We start from the raw sequence: 19,887 nt of genomic DNA on the forward strand, positions 1-19,887 counted from the left end.
ACACCACTCAAATTTATTTATTTGGTTAGTACTAATAACACTATTTATGCTAATATACAATTCTCTTTTAATGAGAAAATATATTTATATTTTTCTAAAATCATTGTTCTTCGTAAAAGTAATTATTTTTTTCATTTAAACAAAGGAATTTAGAATTAAGTAAATACACTGAGAAAAAAAATAAATTTGAAAATTTGTGGGATATCAAGTTTATTCACAAAAATAAACTTTATTTCACGAAAATAAACTTTCTCCACAAATAGATTTTTAAGTATTTTTCTATACGTTATTATAGCGCCATCGAATAAAAAAAAATGTATATTTTTTAGATATTTTTCTCTCAGTACGTATATCGTGTGCACGGAAAAAAGTTGGGTTGAATTAAGTTTCTGGTAAAATATAAACAAATCCCAGAAATTCTGTTTGAAGTCCAGCAGAATTTTGTTCAAGTTAACTCTCTGCTGTCCACTGTAATTCTGTTGTGTGAAATCACAACTCAGTTTTATCATTATTTACCTACTATATGAATCTTGTTCCTGTCTTAACCGACGTAAAAGTCATAATATGGCTACCTTTTAGCTACGTTTTAAATATATTGGCAGCAATAGTAACTGCCCAACATGATCTTGGAATCACAAATTTATTTTAGAAAAGAAAAAATTAGAAAAGTAAAATTTCACCTCTTATATGTGTTGAACATTTTAATTTTAAATATCTTATATGTATGAAAAATTTGTTAAACATGAGAAATTAATTTGGACAGTAGAGGGATTTCTGTTTACGCTGAATAGAATTCTATTAATATAAGGTGACCAGATTTCCCAGCCCTGAATTCGGGACACTTCATAAATGTGTTAAGCGAGGAGCGGAGGGATAAAAAGATCCGAAAATTATTTGTAACAATCATTGAAAATAATGACAAATCGGTATCCCGAATAGCACTCGAAAAAATTCGGGACAAAAAGTGAAAAATCGAGACGTCTAGTTACCTTAGCTGTATGTGTCGAGAAGGGAGGAGATTACTCCGTAATAATGTACTTACGATATGTCCTGATGACATATGTCGTTGTTTTCGGCACTCTAATACTTATTTCCGCAGGAGACTCACAGGACACAAGCGAAAGACGTATGGAATACGAAGCGTTGAGTCCATAAAGCTGGTGGCACATAGAAAAACTTAAGCAATAAGACGTAAACAGTAAGCGAATCAGCCAATCACAGTCGTTGATTCTTGGACCGTAAGAAGAATCAACAACTGTGACTGGTCAATTTGCTTACTGCTTACGTCTTACTGCTTAAGTTTTTCTGTGTGCCACGGCCCTAACAGTTGCTCGGCATGAAAAGATCGCAGACGCGATGTCAATCACGTACACCAAAAGTTCATTAGCGCGCCGAAAGTGCTAAAAGTGCATGAATGTGAGAACGCGCCAGTGATGCGAACGAGGTCGCGCGTCTACAACGACGCGATCTGTACGGCGGATACCTTAACTACTCTAGACCAATCGCGTTCGTTTCACACTACGAGGTTGTCATTATGGTTATTCAATCTAGGCGTTGGTAATGAATCGCGCGAAATGCTCGATCTTTTCGCGCCAAGCAGCAGCCATGGGCACACATCGATCCACATCGCTCCGCGTTTCTCGCGTCTTTTATCCGTCGAAAGTGCATCTCGCGCGTTAATAAGTCTCGGGAGAGTCGAGAATAGCGATGTGCGATCGCCGGGGCATATCGTGAAGACGTCATTTGTAAGTAATTTTCTCGTTTCTCCTCGCGGTATATGTAAGGTGACTAGATTTTCTAGCCCTGATTTCGGGACACTTCATAAATTTGTGAAACGGGGGGAGGGGGTAAAACGATCCGAAAATTATTTGACAACATCATTGAAAATGATGATAAATCGGTGTCCCGAATAGCATTCGAAAAAATTCGGAACAAAGAGTGAAAAATCGGTACGTCTGGTCACTTTAATTAATATCAATCAGAATTTTCTGATTCGTTTATATTTCATCAGAAATTGATTAATCCAACGAAACTTTTTTTCTGTATATATTTCGACAAAGCATTCGAAGAATCTTGAGTTAACTCTCGTTAGTTAACTCCTTTTAATAACCGACTCCAAGTGGGCGATGATTATCCTCAATTAAGTTCGCCGCAATATGATACGGCGAGCGTAAATTTGTTACGTGCTGCTGATATCTCGATACGATATCTCTGTTTCGTTTCGCGTTTCGCATGCCGCACTTGGCGAATGTCGTTCAGCAATTCGTCAATTTTACTGTGCTCCTTATTATGTCGGATAAAATTCATCGCGTCGGGTAGTATATCGTGTATATACTCGCATCGTTATATATATGTATATGCAACGGTAAGACAAGGTCGGTAAGGTAGACATACTGTCTCTCTGTGCGAGTTAATTAATCATACGCGGGTAGACCAATAATCGCGGCGGAATCTGAGCTCGTCGTCGGAGGATCATCTCGTATATCCCCCAATTCTCTCTGCGCGCTCGTTTCCTTCTCTCTTTCTCTCTCTCTCTCTTGATATATCTTGCAAGAAGCTTCGGAGAACGGGAGCAAAGGAATGAGGGAGGATTAATTAACGGGAGGGGCGGCGATACGCGTTGTAATTGCCGCGAGAGGCGTTGCTCCTTCGCGAGCTGACGGCTTATTTTAAATGCGACGTGAAATTCGCTTAATCGTCCCGTAAGGAGCCCAAACGACCGGTGCTTCTTTTTATTTTACTGCGACCGTCGCGCGACCCCTTAAACCGTGATTTTGCCGGTTTGAGAAATTTCAGCTGCTCGAGTCTCAATTAAAAATCGATTTCCCACGGCTCCGTGGCTGTGTGTGATATCGTAATAAATAACTAAAATAGGTCGATAACACGTTTACGTCCTCGAGGCGATCGTCGGTGCAGCAGGTAGAAGGCGACCGTAAAGTTAATAGCCATGAAATTAATGACCCCGAAATTATTTTGTGGTACTGCACAATTTGTCCGCTACAATTTACCCGGCGATTACATATCGCGCGCATGTTTCATAATAAACGCGCGAAATGAGGAAGAAAGCGTCGTTATCACCGCCAAGGAATTACAAGCGGGCGAGTGTGCAAAAGAAGAAAGCGCGAAACACCCGCGAACGGCCGCGGTGGCGAGGCTCCACGGCGTTAAGTCGCGCTTCGCGGCGTAATTATGCTTCGCAAAATACGTCCCATGAGGAGAAAGGAAAAACAAATGACTCGGCGTAATATCTTCATTGTCATGAGGTAATTAGACGCGGAGCTCAGAAGCGAAATGCAGAAATTGTCGAGAGGTGTTTAAACACGATCAACGCACATACAGCGTTTTCTTTAATATTCTGATCGAAATGTGGATAAAATCAACCTGCGCATACAGAAAAATGTTCTACGGCTAAAAAAGATTACTTTCCTTCCTTTAAGTAATGGTTATCTTTAACAAAGAATATTTTTTGCACTGAGAAAAAGATACTTGAAAATTTATTTGTGGAGTATAAAATTTACTTCGATGAAATAAACTTTTATCCCGCGAATAAATTTCCAAGTATTTTTTTCTCATCGTGACAATAGTCTTAAAATATATTCATCATATTGAGAAAAAACGTATGAAAACGTATTTGTTGAAAATAAAATTTTTACGAAACAAACTTTTATCTCGCAAATAAATTTTTAAATATTTTTTCTAACTGTGACAGTAGTCTTAAAATATACTGAGGAAAAGTATTTGAAAATTTATTGATGGAGTATAAAGTTTATTTCTGTGAGTTAACTTATATCCTATAAATAAATATATAAATATTTGTTTTTCTCAGTGCACAAATTTAAGAAAAGCTTATTGTCGTGTAATTAAAAGAATTTATTCTCCATAAAAAACTATCAGAAAACTTTATAAAAAATAAAGTTGATTTAATTGTATTTACATTGAAAAAAATATCTTAAAACTTATTTGTGAGATATAAAATTCACTTTTGCGAAATAAATTTTTGGAAACTAAAATTGATTTTTCTGTGAGTAAACTTTATATTTAACAAATAAATTTCTATATGTATTTTCTCAGTGTAAGAAGCAAAGTAATTTTTTGTCTTAACTTAGTATTCCTGATTGAAGCGCAAAACTTGTTAAAATTTTGAATGAACCTTGAATAAATCTGATGCTCTAATGAACTTAGGATAGGTAGATTCGCGAACATGCAACCTTATGAAGCACTTGAAACAAATCCTACTTACTTGAACGCAGTATATATTTTGCTGTGTGCAATGATCGATTCTCGCTGTAGGAAACGCGCAGTTACCTTGGCGAGTTCGCGGCGACTAAGAATATAAATTCGACGCGCTGTAACGTGAAACTATGGATAATACGTCTTTTAATTAACCCGGAGGGTCGTCTCTTCTTTTTTTCTTCTCTCTCGCCTATTCAACTTATTTAAACTTACATACATCCTCGGTGATGCGCTCGAGAGATACGGAGTATAATTACCTCGAGTGGCGGCGGTGGCGTCGCCTCCTTCTCGCGACCGGTCCCACGGCTTATTTTAAACGCGACATAAAATCCGTTTTATCGCCGGAGAGACGGAGGCGCCGGCCGTGTAGTTCTTTCATTTTCCCGGGAGCCCTTCGCGGCATTGGAGCGTGACGGTTTTGATCCGGCTAGACGAGATTTAGCATCTTAATGGCGGCTTTCGCATTTCCCCGTTATTGTCCTCGACGCTGCCGCTGTGCGCTCTCGGAAGATCGTCTAATTAAAACCGGAGGGAGAAACTGTTTATATGTGTTAGCATAAAGCGATTATAAACTGTCTCTCTCTCTCTCTCTCTCTCTCTCTCTCTCTCTCTCTCTTTTTCTCTTTTTCTCTTATTCTCTCTTCCTCTCTCTCACACATACTCTCTTTCTCTTTTTCTCTTTGCGTACTGGAGTCTTGTCGTTCTTGATATTTAATATCTCTGATTTTATAGCGACTTTAACACTCCGTTATTTATTGCCACGCTTTACAAGTGTTTTACACTGCAAGCTTAACTCGGTTGACATCATATATTAAGAGATAGCGCGGACCAGCGGGCAGATAGCGCGAATTAAACTGCGCGTCCACTCAAAACTCGCAGTTCAAATATTTCGCAGAGCGATGTTTATTTTCGCGTATTTTTGTGTTTCAAAATGCTCTCTTTCTTTTTCTTTCTTTTTCTTTCTCTCTCTCTCTCTCTTTGAAGGAAAGGGAATTACGTGTAAAATGTACGCGGGCTTCTCGGCCATTTTATTATATAACGCGCTAAATGTATATCCAGATTTATATATATATATATATATATTTCTTTCACGAGGTTATTATTTTTATACGTAAGAGAGAGTGAAAGGGGGGGGGGAGGGGAGCAAGATGAGTTTAAAATTGCATATTTTTAAGCGAAGAGAAACGCGCAGAAACGTCAGACTTGAACCTACGCTATTGTACAACGCGAGGGAGGGAGTGTGAGGGCGACAAAAAGTAAAAAAAAAAAAGAAAGAAGGAGACCTTTATTCAAATGCGACTGACGGGGGTAGATACTGCAAAAAGGAGGGGAAAAAAGGTAACCGATAATGTTAAATTGGCAAACTTCTTACGGCACTTCGCTCTCCAACTTCTAAATAAAATACGTCTCGATTCGCCAATCTGAAACGAAGCAGGGTTCCGATCGAAGGCGAGTGCATCAAGAAACGCGCCGATGGCTCTTTTCTCTTCCTCTTTTTTGCCTTGCCTCCCTCCACTCTCCTACTTTAACCCGTCGTTTTTTCCGTCCCTCTCTCTCTACCTATCTTTCTCTCTCTCTCTCTCTCTTTCTCTCTCTCTCTTTCTCTCTCTCTCCCTCAAACCGAGCTGCCCCATTAGATCTCGCGCGCGGATAGAACGAATGGCGGTGATTTTCTATTGGTCAGGAAAGTAGTGACTGCGTTACTGGTCGTGCCGGTACACTCGAAGCCGTTGGAGTAGGTACAAGTAACGCCCGAAGTTAGAAATTAGTAGTGTTGCCGGGCGTTTAAAAGATAAAAGCAAACTTTTCCCATTAATGCCCGCAGGGAGGAACGAGGGCGAACGCGCGCTCGCGTAGGGGGACGGAGCCGCTGGTGGAACGGCGCGAGAAAGGGGTTGCGGGTCGGGAAGGGACGACCGACCGCTATCCGACTCAATTGCAACCCTTCACCGTCGCATCCCACCTTTCTCGCTGCTCCGCCACGCGCTACCGTCGCATCCGCCAATCTCGCGGTTCCCTGTAATTATTTAAAAAGTTTTTGGCTCGACCCTCGCGACTCTCTCTCTTTCTCTCTCGCCCTCTCTATTACCCGCGCCCTCCAACTCTCTTTCTCTCTCATTCCACTCTGCTCACTACCACGGATCAGGTATCATTGTACACATCCGAGCGTGACGAATTATTTCGCAACTTCCGTGGCGCTTGTAATGCGGCCCTTCGCGCTGCGGGAATAGCAGACGCGGCGGCGTTTTGATGTCGTGCGCGCCCACGGGAGTTATGCAAGATGGGCGCGATTATTATTTAACGCCCCGTGTCGCACCGGAATTTTAGATAATTGTGGCCGGGCCGTGGCGGAGTTTCGTTACATAATGTAAAAAGCTAGCTTACGGGTCACGGACAGAAAAGAGGAAGGTTACCGGCAGATTTCCAGGTAAAGGAGACTCTCGCAAATAATATCTTCTTCGTTTAAAACCGCTTTAAATTTTCTTTCCTCCTCTCTTCGTTCTTTTTTAAGTGCTTTGGTATACAAATTATTTGAAAATATGAGGTACATCAGGGAGAGACATTATCTCTGTATATTGAGTAATAAAACCATTAAGAGGAGATTTAAGGGTCAATAAGAGCCTATGCACAGGTGTGAGTAGCGTAATCCGGCAAGTAGAAAACTTAAAACTAACTTACATGGTCAATAAGTATAAAAACATCCTCGTTCGCTAATACTGGGCAACAATTTTTTTACCTTTTTGCGCCGAACACTTTTGGGATATTTTTTGCATAATTCCAGTGTCCTGAACAAGAAAATTATAATAAAAAAGATTTTTTCATAACAGTTTTTGAGAAAGACAGTATCATTTTTACCCCTTTTAACTGGTTAAGGGGTGAAAATCTTTTATTAACCTTTTATCCTTTAACCAGTATTCATCTTTTAATCAGTATCATCCTCTAAGGAAGTCGATCCTAAATTTTACAACAAATATAAGTGGTCCAAATTTTATCATCGTCTTATTACGTCAATCTTATTATCGTTCAAGTTTTATATAACTTATTTTCTACTTTCTACTAGAGAGAAAAGTAACTACGTAAAATTTAGTTCAGTTGGGTCAAAGAGTTTAAGAATAGGAAACATATAGACAGATAATTTATTTTATATATATTTATATGCAAATGTAAGTCACAGTTTCTCAAGTTTTTTATTTATCAGATTACACTACTATTTGTGTATAAGCTCTTTAAATCTTCTCTTGATTATACATTATTAGAGCCATTTCGTATCAATTTTTTAGTAATAAAACAAATATCAATCATATACACATACACGGAGAAAATATTGTAGCAAAAATTATAATATAATTTTGTATTCCGGGAATATATTAGCACTATAATGAAAATTATAATAAAACATAGTAAAAGTGATTCTAAACATAGTAAAAGTTACCATAAATATAGTAAAAATTATCATGTTTATGATCATTTTTATTATGTTTTACTATAATTTTCATAATAGTGTCAGTCTATTCTTGAACTACTAAAATTGTATTGTAATTTTTACTACAATATTTTCTCCGTATAACTAACGCGCGCTTTCGTTTTTAGGAGTGTCTCGTTTCTTTCGTGCTAAATATAAATTGGAGTTCAGCATTATCTTCGCTTTGCAAAAAAGAGCCTGCGGGGACATGATGGAATGTGAAATGTCACGGTCATACAATTATTAATAATCACCTCGATATGGAAGCTGTCTACTCGCCTAGCCTAGGATATTACGAAGAATCACGGTTGCACACATCCGTCCATTACGTCTGCATTCATCGATCGTACATCGGTACAATAATTTGCAACCCGAGTCGGTTCGCAACTGCCGTAATGGCACCGGGTCCATACCTCTCCTCCTTTCCCGACCCGCGCGCACCCCCTTCCGGCACCGTCCTCGCTTCGTCGAGCCGGCCACCCCTGCACATCCGTTTCCGGCTATTTTTGGCAATTTCCATCCATTCATACGGCCGAATAATACGCTAGCGCGCGGCCATTTGAAAGGGAAATCGCGTTTTCCCCAGGAAAAAGTCCGTACAGGAATCAGGAAAATGATGATTTTATATCACCCTGTAAGCGTACACGGTGTAATCGTTCCCGCAATTTTTCGTGGGTTTATCTTTTTTTTGCTCGCTCGTTGCTGTTCTCGCAGCGTGCGCGATATTGATCGCGCCGAAATTAAGGATATATCGCCCATATTTCAAAAGTAACGAGAAAATTTGGGGAATATTACAGATTATTCTATATTTCCTAAAAGTGATTATCGGCAGCTTTACATTGAATCAGAGTCTGGATCAGAAATTTCACTTTAAAGTCTAAATCTAGCAAACATGACAACGTCACATGACGTCTTTAACACGTCATTGATATGTTATTTGATGCCATCCTGTTATTTGGGATTTTAAACTATTGTGAAAATATATGATGTTGCTATCTTTAGTAAAGGAGAAGAGATAATTACGAAATAGTGACAAAAATATCAATCGTTGTACACGTATATTTTAAATATCCGAAGTAAAATATGCAATTGTGGTTTAGAGATGAAATTTTAAAAGTCAGAAATAAAATAAAATGTAATATATTATAGAAATACGATTGAAATAAAAATATGTTATTCAGCTATCGTATATCACACATCGTTTTCACATACGTTTTCATACAAAAATGAAAATATTAAAGCATTTCTAATTTACTACTAACTTTAACTTTTTGCAAGAATTATACGGGCGATATATCCTTAAATATATCAATCTCGTCTTTATATCTTCTTCTTTCAACATATACTAGTCGAAATTTTGATTCTACTTTCAGCCTCACTATTCTATTCAACACTTATTTTGATACTCTGAAACCTACTTCAACCTATTTTGATTCTATTTTACCTACCCAAGTTATGATAAATGTAATACGAATATACGAGTGTAACTTTTAATAAACTAGTTGCATCAACGCAACAGAAAATTTACATTATTGTGTGACGTAAATTGAATAATTAATTCAATACATTGTATCTACTTCACAAGTGTAATTAAAGTTTTCATTGTTTCACGTCGTATGATAGTTATGAGAGTCTCAATCTGGGATCTTCCTCTCTGTTCAGAAATTCTCCAACTTTGTCGCGATAATTACCCTCAGCATCGTTTTGACCTTCCTAAAGGGAGTCGCCTCGCCGTAAGATTTCTTTGGAAAGATCAGCGACATCGCGAGGCGCATGAGTGAGAGGAGAATAAGCGGATGTAACTATCTAAGATACTTAGGAGAACGACTCTGCTTTGCGCTCGTATATTCCGCTATTTCGCCGCAAAGTTAGCGAACCTCCCGGCCACCGCCGCCGCCGCGAATAAATCAAACATAAAGAGAACGGGCGGGGAAAAGCTCGCGCGAACCATATATATATATATATATATACCGTTTTCTATTTTACTGCGCGATATATCCGTAATGTTTTCTGTATGAGACGACTTACGAGCGGCATTTGGTATTTTCCCATTTTCGTCGCGCATGCATTTTATACGTCGATGCGAAGGGTCGCCGAGCCACGATGGCAGCGAGCTCACGTCGGTTTTACACGAAACCGGAAGCGGGGGCGACTCAACCTGCAGCTACAGCTGCAGCAGCGGGAGTTACATTTTTCAACGGGGAAGATAATCGAGTGGCTCCGCTTCTGCACGACTCACCCTCCCGCGTGGCGGTGTGGCGCGTCGTGGCGCGTCGTGGCTTTGTGTGCAGTCGTGTTTGTGTGTAATCGTGGCGGTGCGAATTCTTTTCAACGTTCGAAGTAATTATTCTTTGTGGTGGCGGATAAAGCCGTTTCTTCTCGTGGCGGCGCGGAAACCGCCGCCGTCGCCGCCGCCGTTTCCTTTCATTTCGGATTGCTTTTTCGTTGCAACTCCTGCTTACCGCCTGCGCGCCCGGTAATATCCTCCCGCGGCAGACAAAAGTAAAGAAAGGCAGCCATTAAATTGTCCGACGGTATTAAAGTTGTACGTTTACCTTCCGACCAGACGCACACGCGCCCACTTGTATACACTTACCCCCGCGACTTTGAGCCACCGCCGTTGGACGTTCAACGTAACCGGATGCAACAGCGGGATATTAACGCGAGCACGCCCCATGATCGCCAGCCGAGGGAAGTATCGGACGGGGTGAGGACGCCGAGCGGAGTTTTTCCCATTTTTTCTCTTCGTTTCTTTTCGCGATGGTCCGACGCGGATATTCGTTTCTCTTCTGGGAACGCGTCTTTTTTGGTATTTTCCATGGATCATGGATCGCCCCGATTTCTGGATAATGAGGGCATAAATCGGGATTTCGGATACCATGCAGATAACATCGGAAAGGATCCCGTAATGTAATTACATCCTGGATCAATGTGTTTCCTTTTACTTCCTGCCTAACGACAAACGATCCAAAGTAGTTTTTTTGCCCATTAATGAACATTAATTGGCTGTAGTTATGCAAGAATAATTCAACCCATAAAATTATGATCTTTAATTTTTTGTTAACAATACGTAGTCTGTACGTCTATCTACTTAAAACAACAAAGATCTAAGCCTCATGGACATCTAAAATTAATTAAAAGGCAGTTTTTATTTTCTACTAGTTGCGTCATTTTTACTAATTACGTCTTTACCCATTTTTTAAGGTTAAGCTTGTCAGTGAATACAATCAAAGAGAAGAAAATCGATCATACTTGACTTTTTAAATGAATGCTTCTCTGTGTAGTCGATTTTTTCACATCGTGATGATCATAGTCTATTTCGCAAATCGAGTCGAAATTTTGGTCCTATATTGAATCTTGAATCCTACAACGCAGAAGCTAAGTTAGCAAAGTAGATTTAACTCTAATAATATAATTTACTCTTACTCTGATGATATATACAGGGTGTTTCACACTCTTCTCCGGGCATTTTGTGGGGACGTAGAACAGGTTGAGATGAACATAAAAGTCATATACCGTTTTGCGATATTCGCAATAATTATCGAGATATTAATTATAGATAACTTGTAAATGATCATGCAGAATATGGTAAATGAGTTATAGAAATGACGACTGCCGTCGTGTACTTATACTTTAGGTCAAATTGAACAAAAAAGTCCTCTACGATTTTCCAAATAATCACATAGATTTTTAATTATTAATTAAAGAAGATTATTGCACGATTTTGCGTGATAATGCACTCATTTTCTTTAATTAATAATCTATGTGATTATTTGCAAAATGGTAGACGATTTTTTTGTTCAATTTGACCAAAGTATAAATACACGATGTCGCTATTATAACTCATTTACCATATCCTGCATGATCATTCACAAATTTTCTCCAATTAATATCTCGATAATTATTGCGAATATCGCAAAACGGTATAGGACTTTTATATTCACCTCAACCTGTTCTACGTCCCCACAAAATGCCCAGAGGAGAGTGTGAGACACCATATGTATATCCAAAATTTCCTTTTTCACTTTCTTTAGCGTCAAAATAGATATGGAATGAAATAGCGAGACTGAAAGTAGGAAAGTAGGAAAATTTCGACTCCTACTTTTAGCCTCACTGTTCCAGTCGACATGTATTTTGATACCCTGAAACCTAATTAACTTCTTTTGATTCTATCTAATCTACCCGAGCCGAAATTTTTACCCTATGTTGAACCTTGAATTCTACACTGCAGTAGGAGCTAAAATATCAAAATAGGTTTAATTCTAATGATATAATTTACTCCTAATTTGACTCTGATAATGTCTGAAATTTCCGCTTTCGCTTTCTTTAGCGTCAAAATAGGTTGTATAATAGAAGGGAGCAAAGTAGGTTCATTTGCGAATCTCTATTGAAGCTTTAGCTCCTACATAGAGTATATGTATTTTATAGAAATATTTAAAAAATTTAATAAATAACGAAACAGAAACGTCAAATAGCATACAAAATATACATTTTATTTGTTGCATATATTTCAGACATCATCAGAGTCAAAATAAGAATAAATTATATCATTAGAATTAAACCTACTTTGCTATCAGCTCCTACTGCGGTGTAGAATTCAAGGTTCAACATAGCGTTAAAATTTCGTCTCGGAAATGAGTGCCATTATCGTCAAAATAGGTTTCGCCTAGATTGTAGATTATCTAAATAAACAGACTATTTTAAGAGCGTCAAAGTAGCGTCAAAATTTTGACAAGGTAGAGTTAAAGGTCCAAAGGAGAAGTTAATGAGTATTAATATCCTCATAGTAGGTTTTACCTAGGCTATAAACCATCTAAGTAGACGCAAACTATCCTTAAGTGTATCAAAGTAGCATCAAAATTTCGACTCGGGATAACAATTTCGGCTTGCGTTAAGCCTTTCATTTTTTAATGTCGCACGTCCAACGTTCACATGCTCGTTCAATGATTCACCGAGTACGAACGTCTCGTAGACATTACGGGGCAATTTGCAAATGTAACGGGTGCATTATAATACGCGGTGTATGCTGTCGTAATACGTCGAGTTTCCGCCCTTACAAATCGCATTCGAATAACACACGCGCACATGCAGCCGCGAGCATGATTCTGGAAGATATACAGTCAACGAGGAGAGCAGCGGACGCGCCACGGTAACCCGTACGTAAAATTCCACATACGTGCGTATAAAAGTTAGCAAAAAATTCTCACGGCGGATGGCTCGTAAAAGTTCCTTTACGATAAGAGCGCAAAAGCGCGTTCGGTATACCGATGCTGGTGATGCGAGCGAGCGAGCGGGCGGGCGGGCGGAAGGACGATGCGGAAGACGAGAAGGAAAACGCGAACGCGGAGCAGGAGGAGGTGAAGGAAAGGGGCCGGGGAGGGAGAGAGGAGATGGCACGTATGCAAAGTTCAAACGCGAAGGAGGATATAAGTTGCCGTACCGCGGCGCTCCGGAAGAGAACTAATATATCCCCGTGCAGACAGAAATAAAATTATTCGTCCGGAAGGATATTATCGATATTCCGTAGCGGACATAAAACCGACCTGCCCGGCGCAAGGCGAAGAAGCGGAGGAGAGGCAGACTTTGCGCGATATTCAAATGAACCAATATCGCTTGTTTTCCTTTTCTGAAATTAATTTCGCTCACCATCACCATCATCGCCACCACTCTCTTCTTCTTCAGCGCGCCCGCGCTGTCGTTCTCTTCCACCAGACCGATTGTGGCTCTAACATCTCTGTCTCTCTCCCTTTCGTATCTCTAGATACCCCTATCCGGCGTTCCCGGGCCTGAGATATTAAAAAAATAATCCCATAGGACTATCCTTCTCACTCCGCAGTCTTCATGGTAGAAGAAGTCTGCCGCGACTCGATTCTTCCGCCCTTTCCACCTGCTTTCGAACTCGATCAGGGCACGAGGGATGGGTGGAACCCTCTCTCGTGTGCCGCGGAATTTTGTCATTAAAGTGCAATGGCAAGAGTAATTTTTTCGACGCTCTCTCGTTTCCTCTCTCTCCTCGATAGATAAAACGGCCATGACGACTGAGGGAGGCCGGGGGCGAGGACCGCGGAGGGGAATGGGAAGGGTTTGTTCTTGTATACTCTGGACGCTCCGTCGCGCAGCAGACGAATTCAATTGAGGTAAGATACAGCTTTAAATAATGAAAGAAGAGGAACGCACGGTTGGCCCGGGGGTGTTCAGCTACTGATACGTGTCGCGTTGAATTATTCCTCCTCGTCCCTTCGCGGGCCGACTGAAAATTGCGAATAAAGAAGGCGACATCCGCTGCGCTCCCGCGCTCGTCGGGGACAAAGGTTGTTCGCAAGATAGTCGGGCGTGCCGGCGCCTGTCTCGGCGAGAAAGACAATTTCAGGTTAGGAAGCACTTCATCACTAATGCATAAAGGCGCGCGCGGGGGGTAGAGCTTGGCCCGGGCGGCGGAACCAGGGTGGCAGAGGTGCCGGGTAGGGGTCTTAACCAGCGGCGGCCATGTTTGTATAATATATTCGACTGCAATAATGGAGTCACTTTGGAAGTAGCATTAGCTGCTTGCACTACCACGCCGGCTTCGTAGATTGCACGAACGACTGTTTGCACTCGCTAAATATAATAAAGGCAGGGGTTCTCCAATCTCTTCGGGCTCTCTCTCTTTCTCTCTCTTTCTCTAGCGTCTGTTGATCTTGGTATCGTCACGGACGGAAGGCGATGGCCGTTCGCTGGCGCGATTTTATTCTTCGCGAATGCTCCGCTCATGCTCTGTTCGGCTTCGAAATGACGGGGGAGCGCTCGCGGGCCAGTCTCGCGCGCCGCCAGCTTGACTTTCGCACAAGTGCAATTGTTGGTTAGTTACTTCGCCGCTTAACGACCTCGCCGAGACACTCCGACGGTCGCGCGGATCTTCGCGAGTTTCGAGTGCTCCGATTACCGTGGAGTAAATAGCGTGGATAGCGTAATCTCGTGATACCCTGAGAACGCATATTTACGAGCGCGCGTGACTTTACGAAACGATAATTCCCGAGTTAATTAGTACAGACAATGTAATTCGTGTAATTTACCTTGAAGCTTGCGTGAGCAATCGAAGGGAATTGCTGAAAATTAAAATGATTAAATTGAAGACAAATTAGGTCAATCCCGAAATTTTTAATCGAGTACTGACTAAAACTTGCTCGAAGTTTGAAGAGTAGAAAATGACTTAAGTTAAAGACAAATTAGGTCAATGTAGAATTTTTAATCAAATACTCGCGGAAATTTGCTCGAAGTTTAAATAATTTTAAGCGATTGTTTAAGATTATCGATAGTTGAAAGAATTTCATATTACCAACTCTTTTTACTTAGAGTATTGGAGCACTGTTGAGTAAGAATGTTTGTACATATTAAGAGAGAAAATATTTAAGAAATAAAACATTTTTTCGATAAATACTAATAATACATATATTGATATAAAATCTTTCTAACAACAAAAATATATTTTCTGAAAACTTCAAAAAATTGTAAGAAATGTATTTTAAAAATATATTTTCTTAAAACTTCAACATTTCGTGATTGTTTATTCTGTTTAAACGGAAGAATTTAAGTGAATATGTAATTAGCACCCATCAAATAGATATTTTTGTTCAAAATATTTTTGTTTTCACACACAGTATATGTGCGCTTGATATTTTCTTGTGCAAGTAGCCACAAGTGCTGGCCTGCGGGGGTTCGCAACACAAATCACTCGAAGCCTCTTCTTTCGCGGCCGTGCCGAGTTTGACGAAACTTTCTGAGGCGCAATTCCGCGGGAGCGTGTACACGGCCTTCACATCCTGCGACTTTTTCAACACGTCGTAAAGCGAAACCGGACGTTCACCCGTAGGAAGTGCATTATTCCGCCAACCTTTCCGCCGTATAAAGATGCTCGAAGGGGACACAATGGCGCTCTGCCAAGCCGTACCTCGGCGCACCATCTTTTTCACCAGAAAAAAACTTCATCCTTGTTGTTATCTATTGACGTATAGCCCGGCGGCAAGTCATGAAAGCGCTTCTCTTGCGCTTTATGCTGCTCGCGTGTTGTTTATGTTGCAATGTCGCACGACAATTGTTAGTTGGCGTTTCAGATTTTTGCATAATATAATTCCGCACGTTTTATTCACGATCGTTTCCGAAGGGCGACCTTGGTTGATCATTTTACTTCGTTGATTTCAACGCCATACAAATTGCTTTTTACATGTTTCTTGTGCGAAAAAAAGTTCTAGTAAAAACGGGAAAATTTGTAGACTTATATAAAATGAATATTGTGCTACGTTTGCATTATCCGGCGAAAGTCGATTAACAGGCTTCATTTTTAACCGACTTGAAAGAGTGTTCTCAGTTTGTCTTGTATGTATGTTTATTGGTGTGTTCCCTCATAACTCGAGAATCTCGTCAGAGATATTGAGATGAAGTTTCTTGTAACTTGTACAGTTTCTTGTAACTTATACAGTTGTCTGTACGGTTCTTAGATTAGTCATGGCGCGGATTTGTTTAGGTGACTTGGAAATTGGATAATCCCATTACTTTCTTGAAAATACGAGAATATTTAGAAATATAGGACGAAATTTTTATTATTAATCGAATTAAGAAAGCAATTTTTTTTTAACCAAATTCATAAACAAACTTTTAATAAATAATTAAAAGATACGCGAAATATAAACAACTTAAAAAAATAAAAAGCCTTGTGATAAATTAACACTAAAATTCTAAATAAATTAACACTAAAACACTAAATTGAGACATATGAAATTTTATGTTAAACTTAATATAATAAAACAACATAACATAACAAAATTTTTTGTAATACAGAAATATTGATTTAAAATTATTTCATACCTTCAGGATATTTAAAATTTTTGTTTGTTATTATTATTTAAAAAATTTCAGTCTTTTACATATTTCCAAGTTTTCTTTTTTGGCTTTTATTGCTGAATTCTTATTTGACTGCAGTTCGATGATGAAACTTTTACGACACTTTTCCTCAATGATTTGTGCAACATATTTTATATCTGATAGTTTTCTTTTTCTTTGAAATCCTTTGTTTAAAAGGATTGACTTTATAAATTTTTAGGAAACATTTTCCTATTGGATGCAGGATGCGTTGCGCAAAACTGAAAAAAAGTATCGCAAGTCTTAATCATTTTCCCTCTTTTACCGATCTCTACATCTGCGAGCGCCTAGACAGTTTCATTGATTTTCTTTCCTCTGCTTCACTTCTGTTCCTGCTACCTTCGCGTCAAGGCTTCAATCGATTAATTATTAACCCTCCCGACTCGCAACTGTCTTTCGCCCGATCCTTCGTCCTCACTGTCGTGCCATCTTTTTCTCGCTACCTCCGTTGCACTTGTGGGACCTCAGCGCTGTGCCGTTTAACGTCCTTTTGTCCCGGCAATCGGCCAGGCCACGTTTGCTTTATTCTCTTCCGGGCATCTGCCTTTTTTCTCCTCTCGCTTCGTTTCGAGTGTCCCTTACCGTCCTTTTATATGCCGGTGGGTCTAGTAAATGGCGAATAATCGTCGGACCACGGCCGATCCTTTTGTTTCGCGGCGAACAATGCGGCCTTTCGCTTTCTCCCTCCAAACTGCCCACGTTCCCAGTCGCGTCTGACCACAGATGAACGTTACTACTTGAGAATTTTGCCGCGGATTCTCCTCCGTAATCCCACCACGTTCTTTCTCCCTGTTGTACGATTCTGAATCCTCTCGCTCTTCTTGCTACCCCCATCCTGTCCCCTCCCTCTTTTGCTTTTTCTTTAAATGCTTTTTTTGGCTGCGTTAACTACGAAGCTTAGTACTGTCGAGAATGTAAGCACACCGGTGAAGCTCCGGAATAGGTCTGATCTCAGCGGTGTTCTACTTCTCCCGTCGATTCCTTCGGGTGGAAATGGTGAAACTACCACCACCACCACTAGCAGCACACAGTCAAACCTTGCAGCTAATTGAGCAAAAGAAATACGACGGAAGAACGGAGAAGTGTAGCACTCTTCGCACGCCACTCTCTGCGAAACGAAACGTCTTCAACTTGTTCGTCGAGTGTATCGCGTTTAGCAACTGTTGATTACGACTAACTCGCGATTAGGGAAGATTATAGGGCGAAATATTACCAGTTGGGTGTCGAGACAAATAGAAATATTCGCGCTAGAGAAACTTGGGTTTTATTAACCAGTGCACATAATTGTGTATATTCACTTTAGGTCTTCTCCATATTTTTTATATTGGCAAAGTGACGATTCTGTCGATATAATACTATCGATTCGTCCTAGAGGTATATTCTTCTTCCTAACTCGTGAAACGGTGACTTTCTTGCTAAAGAAACCAATGTAGTAATCGTGTGCAAAACAGAATTATATTACCGTTCGAAATTGTGTAAAGTTTTCCACGAAAAGAAATAAACAAATTTTTCTCAATGATATATGTAAATTTTGCAGCAACTTTAAATATATTAAATCGCGAAATTCAGCAACGTTGAGTCTCTTATATAACTGGTCAGATTGCAAGCATGTTTATCACGTAGAATGATAAAATAGAGATGCGAAAAAAAATTATCAAAATTTATTCAAAAGATACACACACACAACACACAATATATGTAAAAATAAATATAATGTGAAAATCTAGATGCAATTTTTAATAAACTTATTGCTGCATCAATATAAAAAAATATTCACATTGTTGTATGATGTAGATTTGATGATTAATTCGATATAGTATACTTGCTTCATAAATGTGGTTAAAATTTGCTTCAAAAAATATATCATACAAAATGTAATATCAATATCTGAGAGTGACTTCGAGTAAATTTCTTACTGCATCGATATAACAGAATTTACATCATTGTATGAAATAAATTTAATGATTAATTTAATTTAATATATTTGCCTCTTATAAATAAACGTCAAAAGAATTGTAAAATTTTCATCACTGATTGTCTCACATCGCGATAGTCATGAAAGTCTATCTGGGTTATTTTCTCAATTTTTCATCGATGTAATCTTAAATTGGTAATAAGGTTGGTGTTTCTATGTTCATTATCATGTTGTAAGATATATTAAATTCTGTAACACGTACGAACATGAATACAAATAACTATATAAATTCAGAAAATCGTGTTCTTCGACGTTAGTTTCTTATCACCAAACTTTTCGTCAGCAGCGTCTTTTAAGACTGTTTTATGAAGAAAACACACCCGAACGAGAATCCATGGCTAGATCCTCAAGAATCACAGAAATGTTCGTGTAATGAATTGAGCGAAGAAAGAGCTCTCTTTGCAACTTCACATACGCTTGCGTGCGTATACTCGCAGTCGTGCACTCGCAGACGAAAATAAGATGATACGAGTTATCTCACGCGAGACACGTTTTAATATCCTGCCGATTTAATATCCTGCCGTACGCGCAAAGCTGAGTCGCGGTGCACTTTAATAAAGTGACTGTCGTGTCCGCGAAGATTGTGGTGCAGTCGCGTTTGCTCGGCTAGTTTTGTTCCTGCGAAGGAGCGTGTCTTCTCGCGTGTCGTTGTTCTTAGCAGTCGTGAATTCCCCACCAAGCTGTGAGAATCGCGATTTATTCGTCCGTCTGTACCACCGACAAGCAACGATCGCTCCTTTACAATCAGACCGGCGTGTTCCCGGCCGAAGAATGAGAACCACGTGCCTTATTATATTTGACCAGCGTAAATACGACTCGCCCCCGTAATCTTAACTCGAGTCCTTGGCGCTTATACGGACTTTATGAATATTCCTCGTCATGGCGGGGACTCATGGCCGACGGCGCCGCAACTCGTGAACGGCCCGAGGTTAATTACATTTATCGAGCGCAAACAATTCCGCGATCTGCAAAGGCTACTAATCCGGCTGACCGTGACGGCCGTACTTCTCGACGATGTTCTCGCTGGTCCAGTTTCAATTGCGTTCTCGTTTGTGTTCTGTTTAGAGCGCGAGTAGATTTCGCGATTATTATTAGGACCTTAACTTAGTTTCCGCCCGCAAATGTTAGATGGCAATGCAAACAGTTCTAGTAGTCATTACTAACGAAACAGGTAGTTTGTGATTAATTTCGACATTTCTCGATAACATTCAGTCAGCATACACAATTATTTTCCTAAACAACAATTTCTTTTGCTTTGTGAAAAATGGAACGCGATAAAGTGTTTTTTCGACATGTGCTTTTGCACTATTTTGATTTGAAA

At 39.8% G+C, this 19,887-nt stretch overlaps 1 protein-coding gene across 2 annotated transcripts in view; it reads left to right on the forward strand.

Moving 5' to 3' along the window:
* The window catches only part of LOC116844891 (agrin-like), an 853,814-nt gene that overhangs the window by 279,785 nt on the left and 554,142 nt on the right, over positions 1 to 19,887 (forward strand). The gene's annotated exons all lie outside the window — the stretch shown is intronic.

Source organism: Odontomachus brunneus, unplaced genomic scaffold, assembly GCF_010583005.1.
Source record: "Odontomachus brunneus isolate Ranch 3 - 2012 unplaced genomic scaffold, Obru_v1 Obru_scaffold_001, whole genome shotgun sequence".
Taxonomy (NCBI): domain Eukaryota; kingdom Metazoa; phylum Arthropoda; class Insecta; order Hymenoptera; family Formicidae; genus Odontomachus; species Odontomachus brunneus.